This window comes from Lissotriton vulgaris, chromosome 9 (genome assembly GCF_964263255.1).
Source record: "Lissotriton vulgaris chromosome 9, aLisVul1.2, whole genome shotgun sequence".
In the NCBI taxonomy this organism is placed as follows: domain Eukaryota; kingdom Metazoa; phylum Chordata; class Amphibia; order Caudata; family Salamandridae; genus Lissotriton; species Lissotriton vulgaris.
This window is the reverse complement of record NC_141697.1, coordinates 947,507,321-947,521,666: the sequence shown is the minus strand read 5'-3', so window position 1 is coordinate 947,521,666 and position 14,346 is coordinate 947,507,321.

Below are 14,346 nucleotides of genomic sequence, written 5' to 3'. Positions count from 1 at the left end.
AGTCGCTCCTTGAACGGCAAAGACTCTAAAGACCCAGGCACTTCTTTAAAGCGACTTAAGTCAGTCTCTCCGACTCCTGAATCACCTCAGGCGGACAATACTTCCACATTGGACACCATTTTGGCGCGCCTGAATGAGGTTCATGATATTGCGCAGTCAACTAAAACTAACACTGACTTACTACAAGTGGAAGTATCTGCCATCAGGAATGATTTTAAAGCCCTATCTCTACGTGTATCAGCAACAGAAACACGGATAAGTTCCGCAGAGGATGGTATGCAAAAGCAATCCAGGTCGCTTTCTCAGATGGAGCGGTCTATGGCGGCAATGCGCAGAGACCTCACGGAGCAGGAGGACCGTAATAGGAGATCTAACCTGCGTATTTTTGGCCTACCGGAGGACTCAGAGAAATCATCCTCCTCCATGATTGACTTCTTATCTCATTGGATTCCTGATACACTTCAACTATCTTTTCACAGAGACTTTGAGATTGAAAGAGCACACCGTGTTCCAACGTTCCGTTCTAAGGCAGCCACCCAGCCAAGAGCAATCATTTTTAAGCCCTTACGACATCAACACACTGAACTGATTTTGTCACATATGCGCAAGATTAAACAACTCAACTGGGAGGGCCATCGCATATCCATTTCCCAAGACTTTGCCAGAGACACGGTCATAAGACGGAAAGGTTTCTTGAATCTTCGAAAACGTCTCACAGACTTGGGCATCTCTTTTTCCTTTTCTGGTCCATCCAAGTTTCGCATTACTTATAAAGGGCGTTCCAGAATCTTCGATGAACCGGCAGACTTGACAACGTTTTTGGACAACCAGGAGGAGATAGAGATGGAGATTCAACGTGCAACGACGCAGTCTCCTGGGGCCTCAGGGACCTGATTTATTGTTCTCTTTACTTCTGGTTATGTCTTTTTCTGCATTGTTACCTTCTCTTTTTTCTCCAGCCAGGTTTTCTTGTTGATCTTCTCCTCTGCTATCGTATGTCCTATCTCTGTTTTTCTTTCTGTACTACTCTGATAGCTCTCCTTTCTTTCTAGTATCCATCCTCTTCTTCTTTTTTCTCTTCATTATTTTTCGAGAAACTTCTTGTAGATCCTTTCACTTTTTTTCTTCTTCTTTCTCTCACCCGTCTTCTCTGATTTCGTGTGTGCCTCTGTTTCAAATCCCTTTTTTTCTTGCTCCTCTCTATTTTTATTACGGTGTGTTTCACTTATATGGTTGCTGTTTATACTTACTAGTTACCTGCACTTTTTAGAGTTCTTAGTTGCAGATTTATTATCTGTTTAATCAAGTATTATTACTCCTTTCGATGGCATTGTTATTATATTTGCATTATACTATGTAGCATTGTAGCATAGTGGTGTAGACTTCTCCTTTTTCTTTATGCTCGTTTTCATCTTCCCTCTCGGTTTCTTCCTCGTGTCTCCATGCTGTTTTCACACACCTTCTATCGTTCCTCTTATGTCACTCCATTTTATAGTTAGTTAGAATTAGGTGTTTTGGCTTGATTCATATGCGATTTCAGCACTTCTTTGTTCCTCTATTCACAAAATGATATATGCTATTCACGATGTTTCATACATAATGCAGCTTTTCCTACATGTTATGATATTGTTATTTATGTCATGCTTTTGCGCTTGTTGGGGTAATGTTAATCTAATCTGAGTGGTATTTTTCTTCTAATAGCAATGTAATATCTCATTATAAAATGTATTTTTATGTGTATGAATTTTCTATTGCTTTTTAGTTCACTATCAGTCGTTTTTTTCATGATGGGCCATTCTTCTCTACCAACTTTTGCTCCTTAACGGGTCTTCGACTCGCCTTTTCCACGTTCTCCGTTGCATGTTATGGGTCTCTTTTAGACCTCCCCCTCTGCCTCGTCTCTCTCTCCTTTCTAATCTTTCTTCTCTCTTTCTGGCTTTTCTTTTTTCATGGTTTTCCCACGTGGTTGCTCCCGTAACATCTATTTTGTCTTGTGGTTCGTCTACCATATTCCTGAACTTCGTCTCTTCTCTGTTATCATTGTTGTCTTCGAGTGTCTCCCCTTCAGGTAGATGCCAGGTTTAAATGTTTTATCCCTTAATGTTAAGGGCTTAAATCATCCGGTCAAGCGATCTAAAATCTTAGATTATTGTAAATCTCTCTCAGCGGACTTAGTCCTATTTCAAGAATCTAAGATCACTAGTAGAGAAGCGCTATTTTTGAAGAAAGAATGGGTGTCGGATGTGTCTTGTTCGGATGCTTCTGGTAAACGCAATGGTGTGGTTACGTTGGTTTCGAGAAATTCGGGTTTATCGATTATCTCTTCTGAGCATGACTCTGATGGTCGATGGCTCCTATCTAAATTATCAGATGGACAGCATGATCTGTTTGTTATGAATATCTATGCTCCAAATATTGATAACCCTGCTTTTTGGAAATCCATTTCTAAAAAACTGAATGATACCCCACATGCGGGTAATCTTATTGTGGGTGGAGATTTTAACTTACCTATGGACCCTTTATTGGACAGGAATTCCGCTTTTCAGTTTCGTCCGCCTAAAGCACACAAACAGATGCTTAATATGTGCTCCATTGCTAATTTGCATGATATTTGGCGTCTCCACAATCCCACTGGTAGTGACTTTTCTTTCTTTTCCTCCCCTCATTCCTCATTTTCTCGCATTGACTACCTCCTAGTTCACTCTTCTCTTGTTGCAGCCTCTTCCTCTCCGCTTATACATCCCATTGTCATCTCCGATCATGCTGCGGTTACTTTTACGCTTTCGTCCTTTGCTCCGAAACCACGTGGTCGTTCCTGGAGACTTAATACGGAGGTGTTATATGACTCTACTCAAGTGGAAGAATTTTCCAAGGATATCAACACTTTTTTCTGTGAAAATGAGGAGTCTGTAGCTTCTCCAATAATTCTTTGGGACTCCTTTAAATGTACTTTCCGTGGTCAAGTTATTGCATGCATGTCCAAACGCAATTTGGCGATTAAAAAAGAACTTACTGATTTATCATCTGAAATCAAGTCTTTGGAGGCTTCCTTTAGACATACTAAAGATCCGACTTTCCTACAACAAATTAAGCTTCTAAAATACAAATATAATACAATTGTCACTAAAAGAGCTCATATTGGTTTCCAAGCACAAAAGTCCAAAAAATTACTTTTAAAGAATCGGGCTGGCAAACTTTTGGCTGCTACATTAAAATTCCAAGACTCCTCCTCTAGATCCTCTCAGATCTCTTCTATTAAGGACCATAATGGCTCTAAAAAATTCCAAACTGAAGAAATTCTTGAAGTTTTTCGTGATTTCTATAACAAATTGTATACCCCCTCCAACCAAGCCTCTTTTGACAAATGCCAAGATTTCTTAAAATCAATTCCGATTCAATCAGTATCAGAGGAAGATCGCTCCACTCTCAATGAACCTATCTCACCTGAGGAAATAGTTTCTGCTATCAAGGCCACCCGTTCGGGGAAAGCTCCAGGCCCTGATGGTTATCCGATCTTATTTTATAAAACCTTTCTCCCGTTGCTTGTTCCTAAGTTGCAGGCTGTCTTTGACGCTTTTGTTCGTAATGGCTCTGTCTCTGGTACGGCTGCCGAAGCCACCATAGTGGTGATCCCAAAAGAAGGGAAAGACCATTCGGACCCTAAGAATTTCCGCCCTATTTCGCTTCTCAATATGGAAGCGAAGATTTTTGCTAAAATCCTGGCGAAACGTCTAGAATCCTTTATTCCCCATTTAGTCCATCCCTCCCAAACTGGTTTTGTTAAGGGTAGGTTAGCAAGACATAATATTCGCACTTTCTGCCATATTATTGGGGCGGCCAAGCGATCCCAATTACCTGCCGCGGCCTTGGCCCTCGATGCGGAGAAGGCCTTCGATAAGGTTTCTTGGCCTTTTCTTCGAGCTGTTTTACATGCACATAATCTCGGGGACTCCTTTATTAACATGGTAATGTCTTTGTATTCCCAACCTAAAGCTAATATTAGAGTTAATGGTTCCACATCCTCTTTTTTTAATCTCTGCCAAGGAACGAGACAAGGTTGTCCTTTATCCCCGCTATTGTTTTTGTTATCTATCGATCCTCTCCTTCGGCTGATTGATTTACACCCCGATATCAAAGGGTTCTCTTTTGGCCCTCACTGCCTAAAAACTGCAGCCTACGCAGACGATGTTCTTATTTTCTCGGACGACATCGCATTAGCCATTCCTGCGATCTCTGACACCATTTCTTTATTTTCTAAAGTTTCGGGATATACCCTAAATAAAGACAAGACAGAAATGTTCCCTTTAAATGCCTATTGCTTTCCTGCGCATATGGGCTCGGCTGGCTTTAAATGGCAAGCTACCCATCTTAAATATCTAGGCATTTATTTTTGTTCGACACTCCATACCACGGTTACGTATAATGAGTCTCAAACTCTGGCTAAAGTTCGTCGTCTTCTGGATACTTGGTCTCCAAAACATATTTCTTGGTGGGGGCGCTTACAAACCCTTAAAATGATGATCACGCCGATCATCAATTTTGTTTCTTCCATGATTCCGATTAAATTATCTGACTCTTTTTTTCGGGAAATTGATGGTATCACCTCCAAATTTTTATGGAACGGAAAACGTGCTCGGTTGGCATACAAATATTTACGTAGACCCTGTGATATGGGTGGTTGTAACTTCCCGGATTGGGAAAAATACCAGACTGCTTTTTTGGCCTCTCAAGGTGCCCTCTGGTTTTCTCCCCCAACCCGTCATATCCCTCTCTGGTTACTCATAGAACAGGATTTAGCTGCTCCCTTACCACTTGCTTCTTTGTGTACTACTTCCACTCTACATATTCTATTCTCCCGATCTATCATCATTGATACAATCACCGCAATTAAGAAAGTGGATAAGAAAATGGCGTTTCCTCTACACAAGACCAGATGGTCTTCCATTTGGCGTAATTCCAAAATTAAAATCAATATCACCCCTGCACTCATATCGTATTGGGCAATGAAGGGTGTCTCTCTTGTACACCATCTGTATAATGAGTCTGGTGAGCCCTTACCTTTCTCTAACTTAGCGCTCAAATACTCTCTAACAAATCTAGACTTCTATACTTTTCTTAAAATCAAGGTTGCGATCTCGAAAACTCGTCTTCACCCCTCCTCGTCCACCGTCTCTTTGTTTTCTATCTGGCTCAAAGCGGGGCATGTTGCTTCCCGCATTTATAGGTTTCTATCCTCTTCTACGCTTCCAGATCAGACGGTTGCACAGCAAAAATGGTCGCGTCATTTTGATCACAATATTACGGACCATATCTCCTCCGAAGCTTGGCAATCCATTGGCAAATTAGCGTTACGTAACAAAATTGCTCCTTCCTTAATACAGTCCAAGTTTTTCTCGATCAATCTACTCCACTGGACTCCGGTGCGTCTTCATTCTCTCAACCTTAAAGAGGATGACCTCTGTTGGAGTTGTGGCGTTGAGACAGGTGATTTTCCTCATATGTTCTATAACTGTTCCTTACTTAAATCTTTCTGGGACCTTATTCAGCGACATTTGTCTCTTATCTTTGAAATTGAGCTCCAGCTCTCTTTCCCTTTAGTTATTCTAGGCCCCTGGGCGGCTCCTACGCCTCTTCCCCTTGAGCCATTACAATTTCAACTGTTAGACCTTCTTTTATCTGTAGCGATCAAAGTTATTCTTATGGAGTGGAAGTCTTTCTCGTCTGTCTCCTATCACACTTGGTGGGCATGGGTTTCCTTCTTACGCAGTGCTCACACTTCAGTAGATCTAGCACATCTGTCACCCTCCATCTCTAGTGGGGTTTGGGCAACCCTGGATGAATATATGGAACTCTCTGCGAATGGTGTAGTCCCTCAATTTCCTGCTGTTATGTCTACCTAATTTTTTGTTTGGTAAGTTGCGTTACATTGGGTTGTTCCTGTGGGATTCCTTCTTTCTTTCTTCCTCTTTCCTGTCCTCTCTTCCCGTTCCTTCTTTCTGCTGCTTTTTTCCTTGCTCTCCTTACTTCTTCCTGTTGTTCCTCTTACCTCCCCCTGCCCCTGTCCTCACCTTACAGACTGATACGTTCTACGTTCTGAACAATGTATTTCTCTTTTGGCTCAATTCATTACCCTCATTTTAGGTGCCTGTTCTCCAATTTTACTTACATTGAGCTTGTTATTGTTCAAATATTGCCCATGTTTTCGCATTTCTACTCATATTGGAATGTATCGCATCTTTGTATTTTGATTTGGATATTATTTGGATCATTATTTCGCTCAATAAAATCTTCTTGAAATGAAAAAAAAAAAATGATAGATCCAATTAATTGTCTTTAAAGGTTGACACTTAGTGGCCCACTGAGTAATTTATGTTGCTAGGTATTTGATATAGAACAGGCCTTAGGGGCATATTTACTATTATATGAGTGCCGGGCAGTAAGAGAACTTGCTAGCGCTGTATTGCATTAAAGAGAGAGAATGCATCACGCAAAGAAAGAGGAAATAACAAGGAGTAAAAAAAGATTTTCTTCCTCGTTATGTCATACTCTGGGAGCCATACCAATTTTTGGAACTGCACCAGGTCCATGAGTAGATGAACGGGAACACCCATTCTCCACCCATGGAATGCCTACCAGCTCGAAATGTAGGCTCATATTTATCAAGTTTTGTATTACCCTTGCACCACGCAAGGCCACCCAGCTTGGCTTAAAATAATCAAGCGTAGTGCAAGGCTGCGCAAATCACTGCCTTGCGTTACTCTGCAGCAAGGAGGCGCAGCATGGGTAGCGCATGGGTGTTCCCACGCATCCACTCACGCATTCTGACACATTGCCACATTTACCAACACTGGTAGACATGGGAATGTCAAAACAAAAGAGGAAGCGTAGAGGTAATGATAGAATCACCCTCCTAACGAATTTATATAAACAAAGAGATTTTATCAATGTGTGATGGTGATATTTTTATTTGGATTTCAATATGTGCAGTGAAAAACTAAGCTCTCTCTTATACAATGGAAAGATGAGAGCATTTGTGTGCTTTTTAAAATACCCCTCACACACTAAAAAAATCCATTAGTGTCATGCTTCATCATCGGGGTCTTCCCGTCCCTCTACGGGGCGGGGCTTGCTACGACCTACGGACTACGCGGGAGCACTAGATATTTGTGACAAAGGCTATGTGATGGTGCAGTGTATCCACTTTCACGTCCAACAAGTGGAGAAAAAAAATTGTAAATCAGCAATCTCAGATGAACCATGTTCAAGAATAGCAGGGTCAAATGTGATAGCAGCATGGACATCATAAACTAGATTTGAGTCACTTTCATCATCCCTGTCAGCATTCATACGCCTGAAGGTGTCTACTTGACTGTCTGTGAGCCTGACAACACAATATTTATTCCACCAACTAGTGGAGGCTCCACTGCTAAGGCGGAGGACCGTCGTCCCACTGCCAGGAGCAGCAAAGAAAGGAAAAAATTAAATGATAATAACGGAATGTTATCATTTTATTTTTATCACCTGCTGCGGCAGTGCATGAGGGGGTGGGGTGGAGCTGTAGAGGAGGAGTGCGAGAAAACACTCCTGTGCACAACTACTGTCTGGTCGGCCCTCTCCGTCTACCCAAAACAGTCATGCACACTCCGCTGTTCTCCATGCCGGCTGCATTACAGCCTGCATGGAGAATATGCTCACCCCCTCCAGCCCCTGACTGATCGCTGTGTCAGATTGAAAGGTCCAGAGAAATGTAAGGCAATCTTCTCCCAAGCCATTTCAGAAAATGGAACAGGAAAACAAAGGCTTCTTGTTCAACTTCCAGTGTTGATCTGATACACAATGGGGACATTTTGAAACAAAAGTGGCAACTTGTACATCCAGACCCGGCAACCACTAAATGTGCTTGAGCTTCTTACCCATAGTCGAAATTCCTATGTGCCCATCATGAGCAATGCCAATAATCCTCTCCCTCAAGTGTACTGGAGGTACAAACAAACCATTCCTTACACAAATACCATTTTCAAACGACATTTTTTCACTGATTTGGGCAAAGCTCCTCAATTCCCAACTGAGCGCATTACCAGCAGTCCATTTACTTCTAATGAAGAGCTACACTCTCCTCAAAACTTCTTCTTTGTCCATAGATGCCAGCCATTTGTCCTGAGTGATACTCCCATCACAAGCAGACACAGCATCAACCAGAGCAACCAGACAATAATCGTCAAAAATCATCATCAACATCACTATCACAAGGTAAAGGAAGATGAGACAAACAGTCTGCTCAGATATTTCTTCCATCTGAATGTACTTTACCACAAGATCATACTTTTTTAATTTGGATAGTAATCTTACAAGTGTGCCGAGGCCTTACCTAACCATTGCCAGCTAACATGAAAGGTTTATGGTCAGTAAAGATTTGACATCCTTTCCCCCAAATATATGTCTTAAATGTTTGCACCGCCCAAACAATTCCTATCACCTCCCTTTCAATGGTGCTGTAATTGCTTTCAATCTCCATTTTGTCAGGGTTTATTTTTAACGAATTGACCAACATCCAGTTGATGGTAAATTTGAGAATATCCTTCATTCTTGAATGAGCTGTAGGTGAATGGCCAATCTGGATCAGAATTTGAGTGTCGTCGGCATAGTTGTAAACCCTGCACTCAATCTGGTTCAGTGCTGCAATCAAGGGCTGCAAATAAGCATTGAAAAGCAGAGGTGATAATGCTGAACCCTGAGGCACTCCACATGCCAGAGTGGCTGGATAGGACACCAGATCCGCTATTTGGACTCGCTGGGAGCAGTATCTAAAGAAGGAGGTCAGCCAGGCAAGAACCGTGCCCTGGATTCCTAGGTCCGCGATCCGCGATAGCAATTGGCCATGATTAACCGTGTCAAATGGCGCGGATAGGTCCAGTAATGCCAGGGCACACAGCACCTTTCTGTCTGCCCTGAGTCTCAAATCATCTAGCACGGAGAGCATAACTAATTCCGTGCTATGATGAGCTCTGAACCCAGCCTGATTAAACTCAAGAAGATGGTTAGTGTCCAGATGGCGGGAAAGGGATTGTAAAACGTGCTGTTCTAGTATTTTTGCTAAAAAAGGCAGCTGCAAAATTGGCCTAAAGTTCGTTAAATTCTTAGCGTCAGCGCCCGGTTTCTTTAAGAGCGGAATCACTTGGGCCTCCTTTAAATTGGAGGGAACAAGCCCTGTTTCCAAGGAGCTATTCAGGAGGGAGAGCACCTTGTCCTCAATACCCGGCAATGCCATCTTAAACATTTTGGGGGGACAGGGGTCAGCTGGAGAACCCGATTTCACTCGCCCAGCTAAGATGGTCAGAAGCTCCTTGGTGAGTAAAGGCAAGGTAGTCAGTAACAGTAACAAAACCAGTTACAGTCCCAACAAAATCCTTAATACCTGCAGGGTAGGGTGCGATCATGCTACCAACTGTATCTTCCTTCAAAATCTAAAGATAAAAGATCAGTGGGAGTTGGTCATAAAATGATTGGAGGATCTTGTCCTGGGCGCAAAATTATCCTCAACCGTGCAAGATTTTTCCATCCCACAATATCTCTCCCATTCACTGCCACATAGACTTTAGTTTTGATAAATCTGCCCAGGCATGCAGCATCATTTCAAAAGAAACCTAACATGTCTATATCTTGTTCCCCAAAAGCCTTGGGAATAAATTCAGGAGTAGAAAGAAGAGTTTTGGTTGGCTAAAAATCATTAAACATACGATTCACAAGGATAGTGTACAGGTGCTTCTGAGTCCGCCATTACAGAAATTAATCTTCCATCAACAATGGGCCCCTCGATTATTTTCTCTGGACTGACACCCGAACTATCGGAAGCATCAACAGTAAGTAACACATTAGAACATTTCTTGCCTCACTCTTGCACCTCACCCGCAGAATCATCCACGCATACATTAGAAATCTTGACTTTGCTCAGATTACTAACAATGCTAGCCGCCCCTCTACAAACTCCTTGTCCATCTTGCAGCAGCGATTACACTACCTACCAATCGCAGGACAATTTGAATTGTTTCCTACGTGAATCTTCAACCCATAACGAAAACAAACCAACTGCCCTCAACCAGGTTGGTTCTTATGATCTTTTTGTCATAACTCTGTTTGCTGCTGACTGCACAAACAACATCTTCATCTGTCACAGCATTGACTGACAATTGGGAATGAGCAGCATGACTGGACAGAACCTTAGAAGTAACAATTGATCTTTCAATGCGTTGGGCAAAATCTATAGTTTCCGCTGAAGTTGGATTGCCACATGTCAGCAAGAGCGTTTGTATTTCTTTTTTTTTAAACAATAAAAGACAAACTGGTCCCGAATGTACATGTCAACATTTGCACCAAATTCACACTTTTCCACTAGTACCCTTAAAGTAGCGACATAGTCTTCTACTGATTCATCACAGGACTGCTTGCACATTGCAAAACTAAATCTTTCTAAAAGAACGCTAGATGCATCCTCATTTGCTCCTTGCCTTCCAGGTAAACACCAGGGATTGTCCTCCAACACTGGTGCAGGAGAGTGAGGAAGATTGTCAAAAACTCTCTGCCCTGCTACATCCAAGTGGTTGAATTATATAGTCATTTTTCTTGTAGGGGAGTAACCCCTCAGCGTCAATTGCGGTCAGGAAGTTTTCAAAAATGCGAAGCCACTCCAACCACTTGATGTCGGGTTTGCCAGCTTTCTGTAAGAAAGATAGTGGTTGGATGACACCTTGACTGCTGGCCATAATTAGGAATAATAATGTACACAACATCAAGAATTAAAATATAAAGCGTAAAAACTCTGAATGGCAAGCATGTACAAAGCAGTGATAAGCAAATTAAGTATATGAGACAAAGTGCAACTGCAAATTGTTAAGGGAAAAAACTGGCCCCAACAGACTTTTCAAAATACAGGTTTCCTTCAGGCGAATCAAATAACTGCTGGAAATACAATAAATGTAAATTTGAGGCAAGAGCAGAATAATGACTTGCCAGGCTTGAAATACAAGTAAAACACAGTTGGTGTGCAAATCACTGATTCCAGTGTCGTACAACTGGTGTGCGAATCACCGATGAATGACACAGCAGATTAGCCTTCAAACCCCCTTCATAGCGGATAAGGTGAAATCAGCACGTAAGTAAAGCCGCCTTGAAGAAATTAAGCATCTTGGAGAAAATCCACAACAAAGATGGCTGTTGTGCACGTGACGAAAGCACGCTTACCCACAATCTTCTGAAGGCGTCGGATGAGTCATAGGAGACCGCGTCGGAGTTCCCAAGCGCGAGCACCGGTAAGTCTGTCACCCACAAGCTCCCACAGCCAGGAAGATGATGGGAGGGTGGAGAGAGGCAACAATGCCAGCTGCGGTCACATGCAAAAAAAATGGATAAGGGAGCGGAGACCTGCAATGAGGTACACGCGCGTCCAGCAGTCAGTACGAGCTAAAAGCGCGAGGCAGGCAGCTCCCAATGGCTCAGCCGAAAACACAGTTCCAAAATGAATGGAAAATAAATTACACACCTCAGGAAGTTCGGTGAAGGATCTAGAAATAAAGTACTATGAGCCGGAATAGGTTAAACAGCTGGTGGGTTAACCTCGTTAGCAGAAGGCAGTCACAGGATGGTTTCAGTCAAATCAGAATACCCCACTCCTGGTACCAAAATGTAGTATCGGGGTGAAGCTGAAAGGACTTAAGGCTGAGGCGGTCAAGTAGATAAAAAGGCATTTATTGGGTAAAGTCCAACAATCAGAAACCCACGCTAGACAACAGACGAGCAGGAAAGTAATCACCCAACTGAAATCTGCTAGGCTACCCAAGCCTCAGGTTCTAAAGAATCAGAAACACAGTGACATGCCAGAGTTCTGAGAGAAGCTTAAAGCAACAAAACACAACTTACCCACATACTACAGCCTGGTGGCCTGATTCCTAAGGCCAAAGTGAAAAACATAGGCATCTGGTTTGGCGCTAAACTATCTTTTGATGCTCAAATTACTGCCCCCCTCAGGAAAGTGCTTTGGGATACTGACGTTGCTGAGGAAAATTCCTCATCTTTGACCAGAGGACACCCAAAAAACTGTGATCCAGGCACTGGTGATATCCAGGCTGAACTACTGCAACATTCTATTTCTGGGGTGTCCCAGACCCATCTGAACAGATTACAATGGGTCCAGAATGTGGTGGCTTGGGTACTGTTGAAGTCGAGCCTCCATGAGACCCGTGCTGTGGAAACTACCTTGGCTTCCGATAAAGCATATTTATTACCATTACTGCAACCTAACCTGACTGGGGAACAGGTTATATTGCTGAAACTCTTCATTGGTTATCAGAGAGAGCAGGACCCCTGACCTCCTGGTCAGAGACCCCTGACCCCCTGGTCAGAGACCAGTTCTTCCCCCGCATCTCTGCTCCTAAGTGCCTTTCTGGCAGGTGTTGAGTCCCTCCTTCACCGCAGGCTCCTGCCTGCGCCTCATCCCTGGTGGTTCAGTGCCTTTGTCTGCCTACTGTCTCTGTTTTCTGCATCCTCTCTTCTGCTGGCCATTGCTGTGTCTGTGCCATCCTTCATTTTTTTTCTGTTCTCGCCAGTGCCCGTGTGCCTTTTCTGCCTTTTTCTGCCTGCTGTCTCTGTTTTCTGCATCCTCTCTTATATTTTCAATTTCTTTGCTCGTCTCTCCTGTTGTCCCTCTCTATTTTGCTGGTACCCATTGCTGCCCTGTGCCTTCCCACCGCTGCTGCCCCCTCGGCCCCTACCCCTCTGTGGTTTCCAGCCTCCCACTTCCCGCCTCCCAGCTGCTCATCCTTCCCCCTCCCCAACTTAATGGCCATGAAGCAGACACGTGCAGCGGCCATGCCACTGGCACGCCAAAGGTAAGCCCATCCGCGCCCGTCCGCGACCCGACCGCAGCCAGCGCCAGGGATCCTGGCCCTTCGACCATCCACCGCTACAACTCAGCTGCCTCCTCGCACTCCTTCACCATCAACAGCCCCCACGACCGCCCAACTTATGACGGATGCCCCTCACCACCGAAGCCCTGATGTGCATCCTCTTCCAAGTGTGCTCCTTCCACAGACACGCCACTGAGATCTGGGACCCGCTCGACACCCTCTCAACAGACGTCGCCTTCTTCACTGAAACATGTACCAACGCCATCTCCGCCCCCGACATCATCAACGCCATCCCAAATGGATACAAGATCCAAAGAAAGGACCGCCCCCACTGTCCAGGAGGAGGACTCGCCATTGCACACAAGAGCTCCCTCCAACTCTCCACCTCCAACACGAGCGACACCCTCTCCAACACAGAGCACCTCCACTTCTAGATCCAGACCAGCCCCAGAACCACGCTACGTGGGACCCTTATCTACAGACCCCCCGGACCTCGTGCCTGCTCCGTCACCACCATTGCCGACCTCGTCGGACCCTACACCATCGCCTCCACGGACTGCATCGTCATAGGAGACCTGAACTTCCACCTTGACAACCACCCCGACTCCACCACCCTCCTTGACAACTTCGGACTGGAGCATCTCGTCGACACCCCGACCCACAAAGCCGGTTTACACCCTTGAACCCATTTTCGCAGGAGGGACTAACATCCACTTCAGCCACACCAAGCCGCCCCTTTGGACAGACCACCACTGCTTACACTTCACCTTCAATACCACCACCGCACCCAAACCTACCCTGCACCTGCCCCGAAGGAACTGGAGCAAGATCACAGAGGAACACCTCAACGCCACCCTCTTCCACAACCCTCCCTCCAGCACGACCAACGCCATCTCCGCACTGAAAGAACTGCACTGCTTGATCACCAGATGCGCTGACAAGCTCGCACCCCTCCGCCCCCCCCCCCCCCCCCATCAATCAATGCCCTCTGAAGCCAGCCTGGTTCACCACCGACCTCCTAGAAGCCCGACGCGCCTGCAGACGCCTTGAGAAACTGTGGTGGAACAACAAAATTACTGAATATCAGAACAACTACAGGAACGCCATGAATGAATACCACAAGCGCATCGGAGCCACCAAAAGGACCATTCTCAAGAACAAAATCCACTCCAACGCAAACAACGCAAAATAACTCTTCAACGTCATACAGCAGTTCACCAAACCCCCCAGCAAAGCCACAGACGTCCCTCCATCACAGGAACTTGGCAACAAGCTCAGCTCCTACTTCAACCTGAAAATCAAGGCCCTCTACGACAACTTCAGCGAACATACTCCTGACATCACCATCCTCTCCACCACCGACAACCGGCCGATAATCACCACCTGGAAACCTGCTACCACTGAAGACACCACCAAGACCATGAAGAACACCCACTCAGGAGCTCCA